Below are 15,149 nucleotides of genomic sequence, written 5' to 3' on the forward strand. Positions count from 1 at the left end.
AATCACAAGGTTAGATAATTCTTGCTACTTCCGAGGTCAAACTAAAAGAGAAGAGGTAAGGTGTGGAGGAGTGGTTACAGTAGAGATAAAGGCTGTGGTAGCAGTATACAGTGTGAGGGATAGGAAAAGGAGGTGAGTTGAGAATACGAAAATTAATACAAAAAGAGAAATGGGAAAACTGGCCTGTAACGGAAAAAGGACCCCCCAAAAGCTGAGATTAAAGTCGAATATATATTTCTTTAAGAAATTTTCGTTTGTGTTTAAAAATAAGTGAATGGGGATGGGAGCAGATCCTTTTCTCAGATTGAATAAAAAGAGGGATAGGAAAAGTGTAAAAAAAAAATAGAAGTGACACATAAGGAAGATTAGGAAAGGGAACAGGATAGGCGATAAGTTTGGAGGTGACAGGAGAAAAGTGAAGAAACAAATGAGGGGGCGGGAAGAGAAAATGTAAAAAGGTGAATGAGAACGAAGAGAGACGGCTACGTAAGATAAGTAAAGATAGAAACAGCAGGAAGTTCGAAACAAAGAAATGAAAGAGGCCGACAGATGAGATATGAAGGTGGGAGGGGGGAATAAAAAAGGGGAAAGCAAGAGTGACGTGAAGTTAATATAATTAATAACCAGAGACAAAGAGTTGTGTTTGAGAGAGGAGAGCAAAAGAGAGAAAAGATTGCGATAGAGTACAAAGTTAGAGCAAGAAAGGCAGATCTTTTTCTTTCTTGACTTCTTTCTTTCTTTCCTTGTGTCTCTCTGTCTGTCTATCTATCTCTCTCCCTCTCTCTCTCTCTCCCCCTTGTCTCTGTATCTCTCTCTCTCTTCCCCTTGTCTTTGTATCTCTCTGTCTGTCTGTCTTTCTCTCTCTCTCTCCCTTTATCTCTGTCTGTCTCTCTTTCCCTTTATCTCTGTCTCTCCCTCTGTGTCTTTCTCCCCCTCTCTGTCTGTCTGTCTCTCTCTCTCTCCCTTTATCTCTGTCTCTCTGTCTCTCTCTCCCTTTATCTCTGTCTCTCTGTCTCTCTCTCTCCCTTTATCTCTGTCTCTCTCTCTCTCTCCCTTTATCTCTGTCTTTCTCTCTCTCCCTTTCTCTCTGTCTCCCTCTGTCTCTCTCTCCCCCTCTATCTCTGTCTGTCTCTCTCTCCCCCTCTTTCTCTGTGTGTCTGTCTCTCTCTCTCTCTAGCAAGGGGAGAGAAGCATGGAACCTACCCCTCCACTCAGATACATGTACACATTCATTCAATTATCTCAACACGCATACACATTCGAACAAACGAGGCGGAATTTTTTTTTTTATTCGAAACAAAACATAACAAATCTTTTTTTTTTTTTCAAATGATAAAACTAATCGATCGAAACTATCTATTTTTTCAAAAAATTTAATTCATCCCTCGAATATCTATAACCTTTATTTTCAAAGAATACATAACATATATATACGTATATATATATATTTTTATGATATCCGAAAAGAAAAAGAAACCCCCCACCGAAAAAAAAACTCTGACCGTTGTTTGCCTCTTCCAGTCAAAGCTGAGAGAAGTGAATGAAGCTCAGAATCGGACTGGAACTCTACTCGCACATAACTCAACTCGAACTCTACCTCTGCTCGAATGAACCGAAGCTGAACCTGATGGATATTGTCAGAAACTTCCAATGCCTGCTTCTTCTGCTTCTTCTTCTTTCCTCTTAAATAACAACCAAAACAACAAAACAGGAGGAAAAACAAAAATATTCAATCATTTTTACATCGTTTAACAACAACTGCTATACTACAATTAAGGTTAATTTATTAATTTGTTGAGAGATTTTCAGTTTTTTGCTGTTGTTGTTGTTGTTGTTGTTTGGGGGTGATTTTGGCGACTATACAATTATTTTCTTTTTTATTTTTTGGTTGGAAAGAAAAGGGTGAGTTTTTTTTATTCTTCTTACTGTTGACTTTTGATTCCTTAATGATGATCACACACACACACACACATATATATATAAAACATCCGCTCACTATTTCATCAATCAATCTGTATTGAATACTATTATATTATATAGAATAGCCATCGTTCGTTTAGTCGAGTGCAAATGTCCGTAAAAGCCATAAACACACCTCATACACACACACACACACATATATATACAAATAGATCTTTATTAATTAATAATATATATTCTTTTGAATGTGTGTATATCCTAATGGTACCCTAATTTGCTCTATTAGCTTTATGAAAATTTTAAATAGTCCAATTATTTTGAGATACTGTGACTTTATCTACTTTGAAATGGTAGATATGGAATATCTGTGTGTGTATATCTATGGTATATCATTGTGTGTGTATATCTATGGTATATAATTGTGTGTGTGTGTATAATGCGCGCACACACACAATCTACATCTATATCTCTGTATATTGATGTGTGTGATATATAATATATCTATATGTATACACTATATGGTGGGTCAATTTATAGTGCCTTGACATTTTGTTTTATCAGATACGACCAATAACGATTTTTAAAATTATTTTAAAGTTTAATACTGCAAATAATTGTAACAGAGATGTAGTTGAACCAAGTAAATATGTATTTAGGGTAAATAAGTTGGCAAAACAAACAAGTTACTCTTGAAATCAAACCATATAGAACAATTATGTTGAAATATGTTTTTCTAGTTTACTGTCTTTTATGTAGCTAGACTCTACCTCACATTATATATAATTACAAACACATAAGTATTCTCACTACACACATACATATATATATACATACATGTATGTATGTATATTCCCAGTATGATGTACACATCATACTTGGAATATACATATTTTCGCTCCCAATTTGCTTTTATAATCATCTTTGTTTTAGAGGGATCGATTTATAATGATATCAACATGTATATGGATCCCCGATTTAATGCATAAACTCAACCAGTCCTGGCTTCTCAACCTATTTCGCTTCCTTGCCGTCTTTTTTATACATAATACATTTATTTATATCGGTTCTGTCACCACACTCTTCCTAACTTTATGACATTTGTTTTTAGTCAATTCCAATAATGAAGACATTTAGTTAAAATCATTTTCTATATTCATTCATATACACCTACATTGTATGGAGGTGTGTGTGTATATATATATATATATATATATATATAAATATATATATGTGTGTGTGTGTATGTATGTATGTATGTATGAAGTAGGTTCTCGCTTCAATATTTTTGCTCCTCTTTTCCTTTTACAATCATCACTGTTTTAGAGGGATCAATTTATAATGATAGCAACATGTATATGGGACCCCGATTTAAAGCAGAACTCAACCAGTCCTATGTTCTCAACATAGATCGCTTCTTTGTCCTCTTTTATACATACATACATAATATATACATTTATTTATATACATGTTCTCCCCTCATTCTCTCAACTTTTGTTTTTAGCCTGATATACACATACACATACACACACACACATATACACGTATGTATCTATACATGTACACACACACACACACATATCTATATATATATATATATATATATATATATATATATATGTACATATCTGTAGTTATACTTTATCAGAATAAAGCGACCAGTTTCAAATTGTTTTCTGTAGTAATACGTATGTATTCAATCATACAATACATCTATATTGTGTGTAGTATATATACACATAATGACGGCGCTCACTGCCCTTCCACACACACATTCAAATCATAAAACACATGCTTGTGTGTGTGTGTATATATATATATATATATATACACACACGCATGCGTTCCCATTAACTGATACATATACGTATGTGCTGGTGAATGGGGTCGTTTAATGTACATAGATTTGTGTATAAGATTGAAATATGTTTACCATAAGAACTGGTTTTAGTCAAGTTTGTTAAAACTGTATGTGTGTATGTATATATATATATATATTATATATATATATATATATATATATATGTATATATATATATATATATATACACACGCACACGAAGTCCCACAACTAAACCCCCTACAACTTTCAAATGCTATTTCAAACCATATTTAAATCAATATTGCCATCGTCTTACTCTGATGGTCTGTTTTAGCTTAGTCATTTTACGCAGAATACACACCTTTCTATTTAAAAAAAAAAAAAAAATCAAGCCATTTTATGTCCGACTAAGGATGTATAACACTGTGTTACATTATATACATATATATATGTATGTATATGTGTGTGTGATAAACACATATTCATACACGCATCGATAATTTCTGAAATATTCGTAGCAAGTAGATAAATGTTAATAACAGTGGTTTCTAATCTAAACGCGAGGGCAACAATTTTGAGGGGAGGGGTTAGTTGATGCCATCGACTTCAGTACTTGACTGGTACTTCAATTTAATCGGCTCCTAAGGGAAGGAAGGCAAGTCGACCCTGGCTGGATTTGAACTCAGAACGTCAAGTGCCGGAAGAAAATACCGCAAAGCAAATAATAATTGTAATGATAATATATGCATATTGCTTGTTTACTTGTGAATGTGGGTGTGTATATTATCTGTTTGAGTGGAAATATCATTTCCGGTTTATCTCTGTAAGCTATACACAAGCACACCTATTATCATGGCTTCTCTGTCATTTATTATTAATAATGAGGCGGGGGGGAAAAACCCCCGTCGTGTTGTTTATCCCCGTTCGACAGTGCAAACCTATCATCAAAGGCATTCCTGTTGTGACCGTGCTGTTGTTTTTCTCTCCAAAACATTGTCGGGGTATACTATCCAATTTACTTAGAAAAACAGTAGCGTATGATTTGGAGGAGATTATGAAGTCTCAAGTGGTCGTCTGATCTACTAGACATAGCAGCAAAGTTTCTCTTAGACCACAATCTCCTATCTTATATTAAAAAAAAAAACCCAAAAGCATTGGATAATGTAGTTTGATACATTGCCTGAAGAGAGAAATAAAACAGTTATACTTTAGATCAGTAGTTCTCAACCGGAGTCCATACGGCCCCTGAGGGTTCATATAATATTTTTGGGAGTCCACGCAACAAAATAGTACATTGGGGATCCACAGTTGTATTTTAAGGGACCTTGAAAAATTTTGATTTAGATGTATGTATTGGTATGTATTGCAAGATACAGCCAAGTTTCTTTCTCTGACATTTTACATAGTTCAACCTACACAAGTTTATGTGTGAATAACAAAATAGGAATTTTGAAAGAAATTTCTATAGAACTAGTTTTTAAACATCAAATGGCTATTGGAGTCCACCAGAATAGAGTTGTAATCAAAGAGGTACTAAGATAAAAAATGGTTGAGAATCTCTCCTTTAGATCGTGGGTATGTCTTGAATGATCATTTTTAAGCCCCACCCGGAGTTAAGCATGAATATTACAATTTCTCTTTCTCTCTCTTAAAAATGTTAGTCTTTAAAGACTCTAAGATATGTTTTCAGTAGTTAGTTTTGTGGTCTTGGTACATGCATGGCCATGTGACTAAGTTTGTTTTACAACTACATCATTCTAGGTTTAGCGGTACTGTGGGCAAGTGTCTTCTGCTTTGGCCTCAGGTTGACTTGTGAGTGAAATTTGGTAGAGAGAAAATATGTAGGAGTTTGTGTGTGTAATGTGCCTGTGTATCTGATATTGACACTGCTTGGGCTGCTGTGCCATCATGTGTCGCATAAACAAAATCCTTGTGGTAGTCAGCAATCCAACGTGGTAGAGTCATGAAATAGCTTACTTGAAAACAAAGGTTGGTGTCAGGAAAGGCATCAGCCTGAGAATATTGCCTTGAGAAGTTCCCTCTAATCCTTGCCTGCATGGAAAAAGTAAACATAAAATGATGAGGATGTTACTGATGCTTCAACGCTGAGTGTTTGGTTGTTGTTTCCATGAAAACTAGCTATTTTTCATCTGTTCTGGGTTTTCTAAATGTAAGTAATATACCCTGTCCTTTGTGTAAAGCAAACCCATAGTGAAAGCTTAAATCCTTTAGCATTTAAACCAGCCACATCAGGTGAAAATGTTCTATTTGTCTTATTCTCAAACTGGTCAGATTTGGCCTCTCACACTACTTTATAATGTCATTGTAAACAAAATAAACAATCACATCAACAAAATCACAAAGCTACCGTGCCGGTGGCATGTAAAAATCTCCATCCGATCATGGCCGTTTGCCAGCCTCGACTGGCACCTGTGCCGGTGGCACGTAAAAAGCACCCACTACACTCACAGAGTGGTTGGCGTTAAGAAGGGCATCCAGCTGTAGAAACGCTGCCAGATCAGACTGGGCCTGGTGCAGCCTTCTGGCTTCCCAGACCCCAGTTGAACCGTCCAACCCATGCTAGCATGGAAAGCGGACGTTAAACAATAACGATGATGAATATGAATAAATAAGTATTACATTTGACAAAGTAATCTGAATGCTAAAGTGTTGATATTCCTCATACCACACCATACTGTCTTTAAAACTATATGGATAATTTGCTGATGTAGTTGTGTCATCAAGACTCGATAATAGGTAAGATGGTCATAGCTGTAAAATATCTGCTGACACTGTATAAATGAATAATGGTGCTCTCTATACAATTACTTGTCCAATAAGAAACAGCAACCAAATTTCTGTAAAACTGCATCCTACAATCTTAAAAGAAAAAATTGAATACCTTCGATAATGTAGTCCCATTTGGCTTGGCTTGGTTTTGTACTCTTGGGATCATTGTTTGTTGTTGTTGTTTGTTCCTTCTCGAGCCGTTCCTGGCTCATAAGGGCTGGTTTCTTGGCGTATAGGTTCCCCACTTGGATGGGACGCTGGTCCGTCGCAGGTGAGCTGCAAGATGCAGGAGGAAAGAGTGAGAGAAAGTTGCAGCGAAAGAGTCAGCAGAAGTTTCACCATTACCTTCTGGTGGAGCTTAGTTGTTTCGCTCATAAACACACGCATCGCCTGGTCTGAGATTCAAACCCGCGATCCCTCGACCGTGAGTCCGCTGCTCTAACCACTAGGCCATGTGCCTCCACTCTTGGGATCATTCCAAGATAGTGGTCCTAGAGGTGTCATTATGTGCAGAACCAACCAAGTCTACCAGTGCTCTCCATTGCTGATTGTCTCATGCCAGCCCCTCTGCATCCTCCAAGGTGATGTCAAGCCTCTGGAGATCTCCAATCATGTCCAGCCATCTGAAAGTAAAGCCCTGGTAGGAGATGACCTGCAATGCATTGGTCCTCTCCGTTCTCCTCTGTGGAACCCCTCTACATGGCCCCTCTTGAAGACCCTGACAAAAAGGATTGATGGCTTTGACAGCAGAGCCTTGAGGACCATCAAGAGCATCAGATGGTACCATCGCATTTCCAACAAAGAAGTAGTCCCATTTAAACTTTTAAAAAAAATAGATAGCCAGGTCATGTCTAAAAACTGAAGAAGACAGCAAAGGAAACTACACAGGAAAACAGTACTAGGCATGGCATATACATTTGCTGTGAGCATTCCGAATGACCGTCGAATCAAAAACAGAACTCCGCATGCTTTGTTGGCAGCATGGACGCATTTAAAACAGTTGTTGAATTCTTGCTAGTCTCTTATTCTGTTCTTTGTGATGAAACATCAAACATCACATTGCTTATGTACCAGATATATTCTGCCATACAAGCAATGAAGTTAATTTGCAACTAGAAAGGAATAAGGTTAAACCATATCAAATTAAAATCAGCCCTCTCCATGTTTCTGTCCAAATTACAGTTATTCAAGCACAACACAAGCTGTCATCAGTTCTTCCAGTTTCTAAGCTTCTCTGAACTGGAGAAGGAAAAGTGCAGACAAGAAGAGGACATTCAAATGTATTGTTCACACCTGCATGAGCTGCACAGGGACATGGCATAGATTTTAGGAAATTTATTTTTGCTTACAATACCAGTCCTAGATATCAGTTTCACTTTAAAATGATATTGTGCTGAGGCCAAAGTTCAAAAAATCATATCATGATTTTTGATTGCAAATGGACATTTCTGACTGCTGCACTGTGGAACAATGTCAGGATGTACTTTATTAACCTTCCCAACATCATATTTTATAGAGCAGGGCTTCAGTGCAGTTACCTCGCTTCTTTCTAAGCGAAGAAACACTAAAAATTATTGAACACAAGGACCTAAGACTACCTCTTAGTGCAGTGGTTCCCAAACTATGAGTCACGACCCACAGATGGGTCGCTAAAAGTTATAAAATTACGCATTAGCTTTGATTAACTGTTGTCTATCACGATAGTTCAAGACTTCAAGTGGGTCGTCATAAACTGGTATGATAAATAGTGGGTCGCGACTCTAAAAAGTTTGGGAACCACTGTCTTAGTGTCTTGCAGCCTGATGTCAGCTTCCCATATTTCAGAGAATATTGTTCTTCAGACACAGGTTTTAATTGAAAACAATTGCTACATTTGTAACAATGAAACTGTGAAAGCATACAAACTCAAAATGTAATTTGAGCTGCTATTGTTGGTCATAATTCCTCATAACATAATGTTCCAGATGTGACACTGCACAAATGGTATGAAAGGTGCTTTGACACTCAGATAAATATTCTGTAACTTGTCTGGTTTACATGGAAATGCCACAAAAAAATGTTAATCATGACAAATTTGATTTAACTTAATACCAAAATTAAGCAAAAGCAAAATAAAGTTATCAAATTTAATTCATAGCATTATTTTAGTCTAAAGTTCCTTGTCAAACTTGAACTTTCTATGACGTATCATATCAGGGCAAGGCAAAAGTTCAACTATTTGATCTTCACGTATCCGTGAATTGTCCATGTTGTCAATGAGGTAAATATTTCCATTTGATATTTCTTTTGAAAACTACAAATAGTTGCTCTTCCAGATGATTTTTTTTTTCACATATCACTGGTACCACCTGCACAGTGCAGGGTAGCAGTCAGAAATGTCCCTTTGCAATCAAAAATCACGATATGATTTTTTGAACTTTGGCCTCAACACAATATCATTTTAAAGTGAAACTGATATCTAGGACTGGTATTGTAAGCAAAAATAAATTTCCTAAAATCTATGCCATGTCCCTGTGCAGCTCATGCAGGTGTGAACAATACACTTGAATGTCATCTTCTTGTCTGCACTGTGGTACCACCTTTTTCACATTGAAATGTGTACTTTACTAGATAGGATTTACTGTATACTTGCTTGTTGCCACTGTTTTGAACTGTTTGCATATGACATGAACAGGGAGGTGACAATAAATTCCCAACAATAGTTTCATTAGTAGGGTACCAAGAGCACCATCCGAGTGTGATCGTTGCCAGAGCAGCCAGCTGGTTTCTGTGCCGGTGGCACATAAAAGGGCACCATTCGAGCGTGATAGTTACCAACGTCACCTTACTGGCACCTGTGCTGGTGGCATGTGTAAAAGGATTCGAGCGAGGTCATTGCCAGTACCACCTCACTGGCCCACATGCCGGTGGCACGAAAAAAGCACCACTAAACTCTCGGAGTGGTTTGTGTTAGGAAGGGCATCCAGCTGTAAAAACTCTGCCAAATCAAGATTGGAGCCTGGTGCAGCCATCTGGTTCGCCACCCCTCAGTCAAAATCGTCCAGCCCATGCTAGCATGGAAAGCAAACATTAAACGATGAAGATGATGATGATGACTTCAATGTAGTGAAAGTGTTTTGTTCCTTGTAATGGTCTTGAATGGATTGCCATTCTTTCTTTTGAAAAATCTGTGTTGGTTCTAATTTGCTCTCATGAACAATAACAAATGATAGAAACTTCTTTTCTGAAACAGCAACAAATTTGTCTAGATTTATAACAACTAACTTTACTTGCAAGTTTTTCCCATCAGGCAGCATTTTTCACATCACCACCCACTCCATCCAATCATTGTCCCTTTTTCCATGCAGTGTAGCCCCCAAAAATGCCAGTCAACTGAAACACCATGATCTCTTTGAAATGACAAATTTATGAAAGCATATTAGTTTTTGAATTGGCAGGAAGGTCCACCTGACCAGTAATGCACCCTTTCAGTACCTGTTTCTTTATTACCCACAAGGGGCTAAACATAGAGGGGACAGACATAGGTATTAAATTGATTCCATCGACCCCAGTGCGTAACTGGTACTTAATTTATCGACCCCGAAAGGATGAAAGGCAAAGTCGACCTCGGTGGAATTTGAACTCACAATCTAACGGCAGACGAAATACCGCTAAGCATTTTGCCCGACATGCTAACGTTTCTGCCAGCTCTCCGCCTTTTAGTACCAATCCTTTTACTGCACAGATTGTTAGTTAGTTAGTTAATTTTTTGGCTCAAAAAGCAAAAAAGCAAGGCCATGTAGGGGGACATGGAGTTATGTACAGGGTGGGGTTCATGTAAAGAGTTCAGGCCACTTGTGGTCAAGGGAGACTTTGAACCGAGCGGTCATCGGCATCTTCACCATCTCGTCCGGCAGCTTATTCCACGGATCCGCAACCCGAACGGAGAAAGCCCCTCTCCTTCGATTGAGATGAAATCGTCGCAGATAGAGCTTTTCGGGATGACCCCGCAGCTGACGCTCTGGAGCAGGAGTGAAGAACAGCTCCTTCGAGATGTTACACTTTCCGCTTATGATGTTGTGAGCAAGAATGAGATCACCACGGCGTCGTCGTTTTTCTAGAGAATAAAGGTCGAGTGTCTTCAGCCTTTCTTGTTGATTACAAACTGATTGTACAAAACAATGCTGTCCTTGTCTGAGGGGTCAAAGGGAGAAAATAAGATCTGAGAATAAGGTATTTTTCCTTTATCCCTTTAGCATTCAGATTACTTTGTCAAATGTCAGCCTTATTTATTCACATTGATTTGAATTAATCAAGCGTTATCTTGTAGATGTGAGATTTCAATGATGTGATTGTTTATTTTTAGAATGACATTGTAGAATAAGTGTGATAGGCCAGATAAAATATTTGGGCTGGATGTGGCTGATTTAAATGCTAAAGGGTTAAAAATTGTAATAACTTGAAAACCATAAAAGTTATTCCATGTTACATCTAGAATGTTCCAGACATAATTTACTTAAAAAAAATAAATCTGAACCCTTTAATATTCAAATTATTTTGTCAAATGTAATGCTTATTTATTCACATTGTTTTGAATTAATCATGTTTTATCTCGCAGCTTTGAGATTTCCATGATGTAATTGTATATTTTTAGAATGACATTGTAGGGTAAGTGTGAGAGGCCAGAATATTTTGGCTGGATAGGTCCAGTTTAAGGTTTAAGGGTTAAACATCAAGTGCAATGACAAATGAAAAGATTTTCCATTTGCCCTTGAGAGTTAAGTTAGAGGTTTAATTAGCAAAACTTGTGCAAGAGAAAAGACTTAACAAAAGTGAAGCTAAAAGTGAGGTTTTTCTCAGATTTGACTTTGTGTCATGAAACAAATCACACCACATACCGTAAATCCTCGAGTATAGTCTGCCCTTGAGTATAATATGCAGGGGATTTTTAGGGGGCTGTACTTCTGAAAAACCCAAACCATGTGTATAATACGTACCCCTTCACTAACTTGAGTCATGTGTAATTAAGCCAGCAGCTTACTCTTTTCTCTTTACTCTTTTATTTGTTTCAGTCATTTTGACTGCGGCCATGCTGGAGCACCGCCTTTAGTCGAGCAACTCGACCCCGGGACTTATTCTTTTGTAAGCCCAGTACTTATTCTATCGGCCTTTTTTGCCGAACCTCTAAGTAACGGGGACATAAACACACCAGCATTGGTTGTCAAGCAATGCTAGGAGGACAAACACACACAAGCATATATATATATATATATATACACACACACGACGGGCTTCTTTCAGTTTCCGTCTACCAAATCCACTCACAAGACTTTGGTCGGCCCGAGGCTATAGTAGAAGACACTTGCCCAAGTTGCCACACAGTGGGACTGAACCCAGAACCATGTGGTTGGTAAACAAGCTACTTACCACACAGCCACTCCTGCGCCTTGTGGCACATAAAAAGCACCACCCTGCAGTGCACTGAGGCTGTTTCTCTGGCAAACTTGTAGAAGGCTCTGGAGTTAGATTTTATATTGTCTATTTCCCTTCGCAAATACTGAACGGGCACAATGTCATTAGCCATCTGAAGGAGATGTCTTCCTGGGGCTGTCCCGTAAGGAACTTGCTTTTTACTCTTTTTTGTAATATTAATACATGTATGTCTAACACATAGTTACTACATGTGTATGTTTTCTTCTGACACTTTCTAATGCTTTGGAATAAATAGACACCCTGGAATGTCTACCGGATGATGTATGTCGTTTTGTATCCTCTCCATTTTCTTATTTGCCATGTATATATATATATATATATATATATATATATAACTTATATATAACAGGTGCCAGTAATATATAGTTATATATATATATAACTATATATAACTCAATTTCCACTTATAATTTACTCGCTACAGAAAAAAACCGAAGAACTGAAATCGGGCAAGCCGGCCGATAGAATTTTTGAAAACTTAAGGACACAGAATGCTTGTACCATGTAGCCAACTAGAAATGGTGTTTCTTGGGGCTAAATATCACTATTTTTCCCTTTCCTGGGACTGCCATATTAAGTTGGCGACAAACCATCACTTTATCGTGTTGCCACTACATAACTCTCTCTGAGAGATTTAGAAATGCAATATTTCTAATTTTGTAGATCAGTGAATTTATTTCACTTGAAATTCTATAAGTTTTCAACAGCAATTTAGCATTGCCAGTTAGCAAGGCCAAGCTACTCCAGACTGATGAAGGACAACTACCCTGAAACTAGTGTCTGAGTGCTGGCTTTGTTGAGTGGAGGTGCTTCTCTCCCCTGTTTGAAGACTTTAGGACAGAATGCTTGTGTCACACAGCCAACTAGAAACGGTGTTTCTTGGGACTAAATAGCAGTGGTATTCTTTCCTTTCCTGAGACTGCAACATTAAGTTGTCAGCAAACCATGACTTTAATGTGCTGCCACTGCATAACTCTCACTCAGAGATTTATAAATGCAATATTTCTAATTTTATATATATATTTTTATATATTATGTATTTATGTCTACATAGATATTTATATATATTTTTATGTATAGATATATATAACAACTATAAATAAGGGTATCTGAGAGACACCACCATGCTGAAATAGCAGCCAAACCCTGACTCTAAAAACCACCTAAAATGTTCATATCGCACCATGAGACAAGACAGAGAGACAAAATAAACTAGCAAAAAGATATTACTGGATAATTCAAGATCCTGGATTTCTAGCTTTGCTTCAGATAAGCTCTGCTTTCGTCAGTTGAATATACCACATTATATATATATATTAAAGTCATAAATGACAAATATTTTGATCAATTTTCATTTAACAATAAGAAAAATCCTCATATTACAAGAAATTGTTTCATAACTCAAAAACATGTAAATGATTTATATAATTATATTTAAAAATAACGAATTACTTAGATATCTGCATTAATGCAAAACGTAAAGAATTCGTTCAAAATAATGCAGAATTTGAGATACGTTTTCAAGTGAAAGAGGGTCTTTGTAAAATATTTCTGTTATTTATGACTTTTTACACTCCTTATCCTTTTTTTTTTGTATATTAGTATATATTCTATATGGTTTGTACAGTGATACACTAAGGAGCATTTTTTATGAACACTAGCAGATTACTTGAATCTATATAATGTAACTTACATATATATATCCCTTGCTGGTGGCACGTAAAAAGCACCATCCGATTGTGGCTGTTGCCAGCCTCTCCTGGCACGTAAAAAGCACCCACTACACTCATGGAGTGGTTGGCATTAGGAAGGGCATCCAACCGTAGAAACACTGCCAGATCAGACTGGGCCTGATGCGGCCTTCTGGCTTCACAGACCCCAGTTGAACCATCCAACCCATGCTAGCATGGAAAGCGGACGCTAAATGATGATGATGATGATATATATATATGAAGTATTTATGTTTATCATCATCATCGTTTAACGTCCGCTTTCCATACTAGCATCAGTTGGACGATTTGACTGAGGTCTGCAGTGACATGTAACTGCTTCTGTGCTAGTGACATGTAAAAGCAGCTGTCAGTGACACATAAAAGTCATCTACTACACTTGGAGTAGTTGGCATTAGGAAGGGCACCGGGTCATAGAAACCAAGCTCAATTCAGATTGGAACCTAGTGCTCATCCCCAGCTTACTAGTTCCAGTGAAGCTGCCTAGTCCATGCCAGCATGGAAAGCAGATGTTAAATGATGATGATGATGATAATGACAACTGTAGCAACATTAGTTTATAAATAGTACTTATTACTTTAACTCTTTAGCATTCAGATAATTCTATCAAATGTAATACCTTTTCATCTATCATCATCGTTTAATGTCCGCTTTCCATGCTAGCATGGGTTGGACGATTTGACTGAGGTCTGGCGAACCAGATGGCTGCACCAGGCTCCAATCTGATCTGGCAGAGTTTTTACAGCTGGATGCCCTTCCTAATGCCAACCACTCCAAGAATGTAGTGGGTGCTTTTACATACCGTCAGGCGGTACTGGCAACAGCCATGCTCAAATGGTGCTTTGTATGTGCCGCCTGCACAGGAGCCAGTCCAGCGGCACTGGCAACGACCTTGCTCGAAAATATATATGTATATAAACTTCATGTTGGCTTAAATGTGTATGTATATATATATATATATACATACACACACACACACGCATTTATATATATATATATATATAAATAAATGTGTGTATGTATGTATGTGTATATATATATATATATATATATATATATATATATATATATACACATATATTTATGCTGACCAAAGCCTTGTGAGTAGATTTGGTTGATGGAAACTGAAAGAAGTCCATACGTACCAATGTGTGTATGTATGTGAACATATGCATGTGTGTATATGTGCACATACACACACACACACACACACACTTGTGTCCTGTGGGTGATATTTTCAACCAAGACATTACAACCATATCAGATTCTTCAAGTGCATCAATTCTGTCTATTTACATACATTTACTAGATTGCTCACATTTATTAATGGTTTCCTGCTGTGTCGATGCCCCATTTTTTCTATCCTTAATAAAATTGTCTGCATTTTTGTTGACATGGGTATTGTACTTATTATATAA

At 37.2% G+C, this 15,149-nt stretch overlaps 1 protein-coding gene across 1 annotated transcript in view; it reads left to right on the plus strand.

The window, feature by feature from the left end:
* Positions 1 to 1,339: 1,339 nt before the first annotated feature.
* LOC115224776 (phosphatidylinositol 4,5-bisphosphate 3-kinase catalytic subunit alpha isoform-like) overlaps positions 1,340 to 15,149 on the plus strand; it is a 78,080-nt gene continuing 64,270 nt past the window's right edge. The window contains 1 exon segment of the mRNA XM_029795686.2: positions 1,340 to 1,902. The gene's annotated coding sequence lies outside the window, so the exon portion shown is untranslated.

Source organism: Octopus sinensis, linkage group LG26 (assembly GCF_006345805.1).
Source record: "Octopus sinensis linkage group LG26, ASM634580v1, whole genome shotgun sequence".
In the NCBI taxonomy this organism is placed as follows: domain Eukaryota; kingdom Metazoa; phylum Mollusca; class Cephalopoda; order Octopoda; family Octopodidae; genus Octopus; species Octopus sinensis.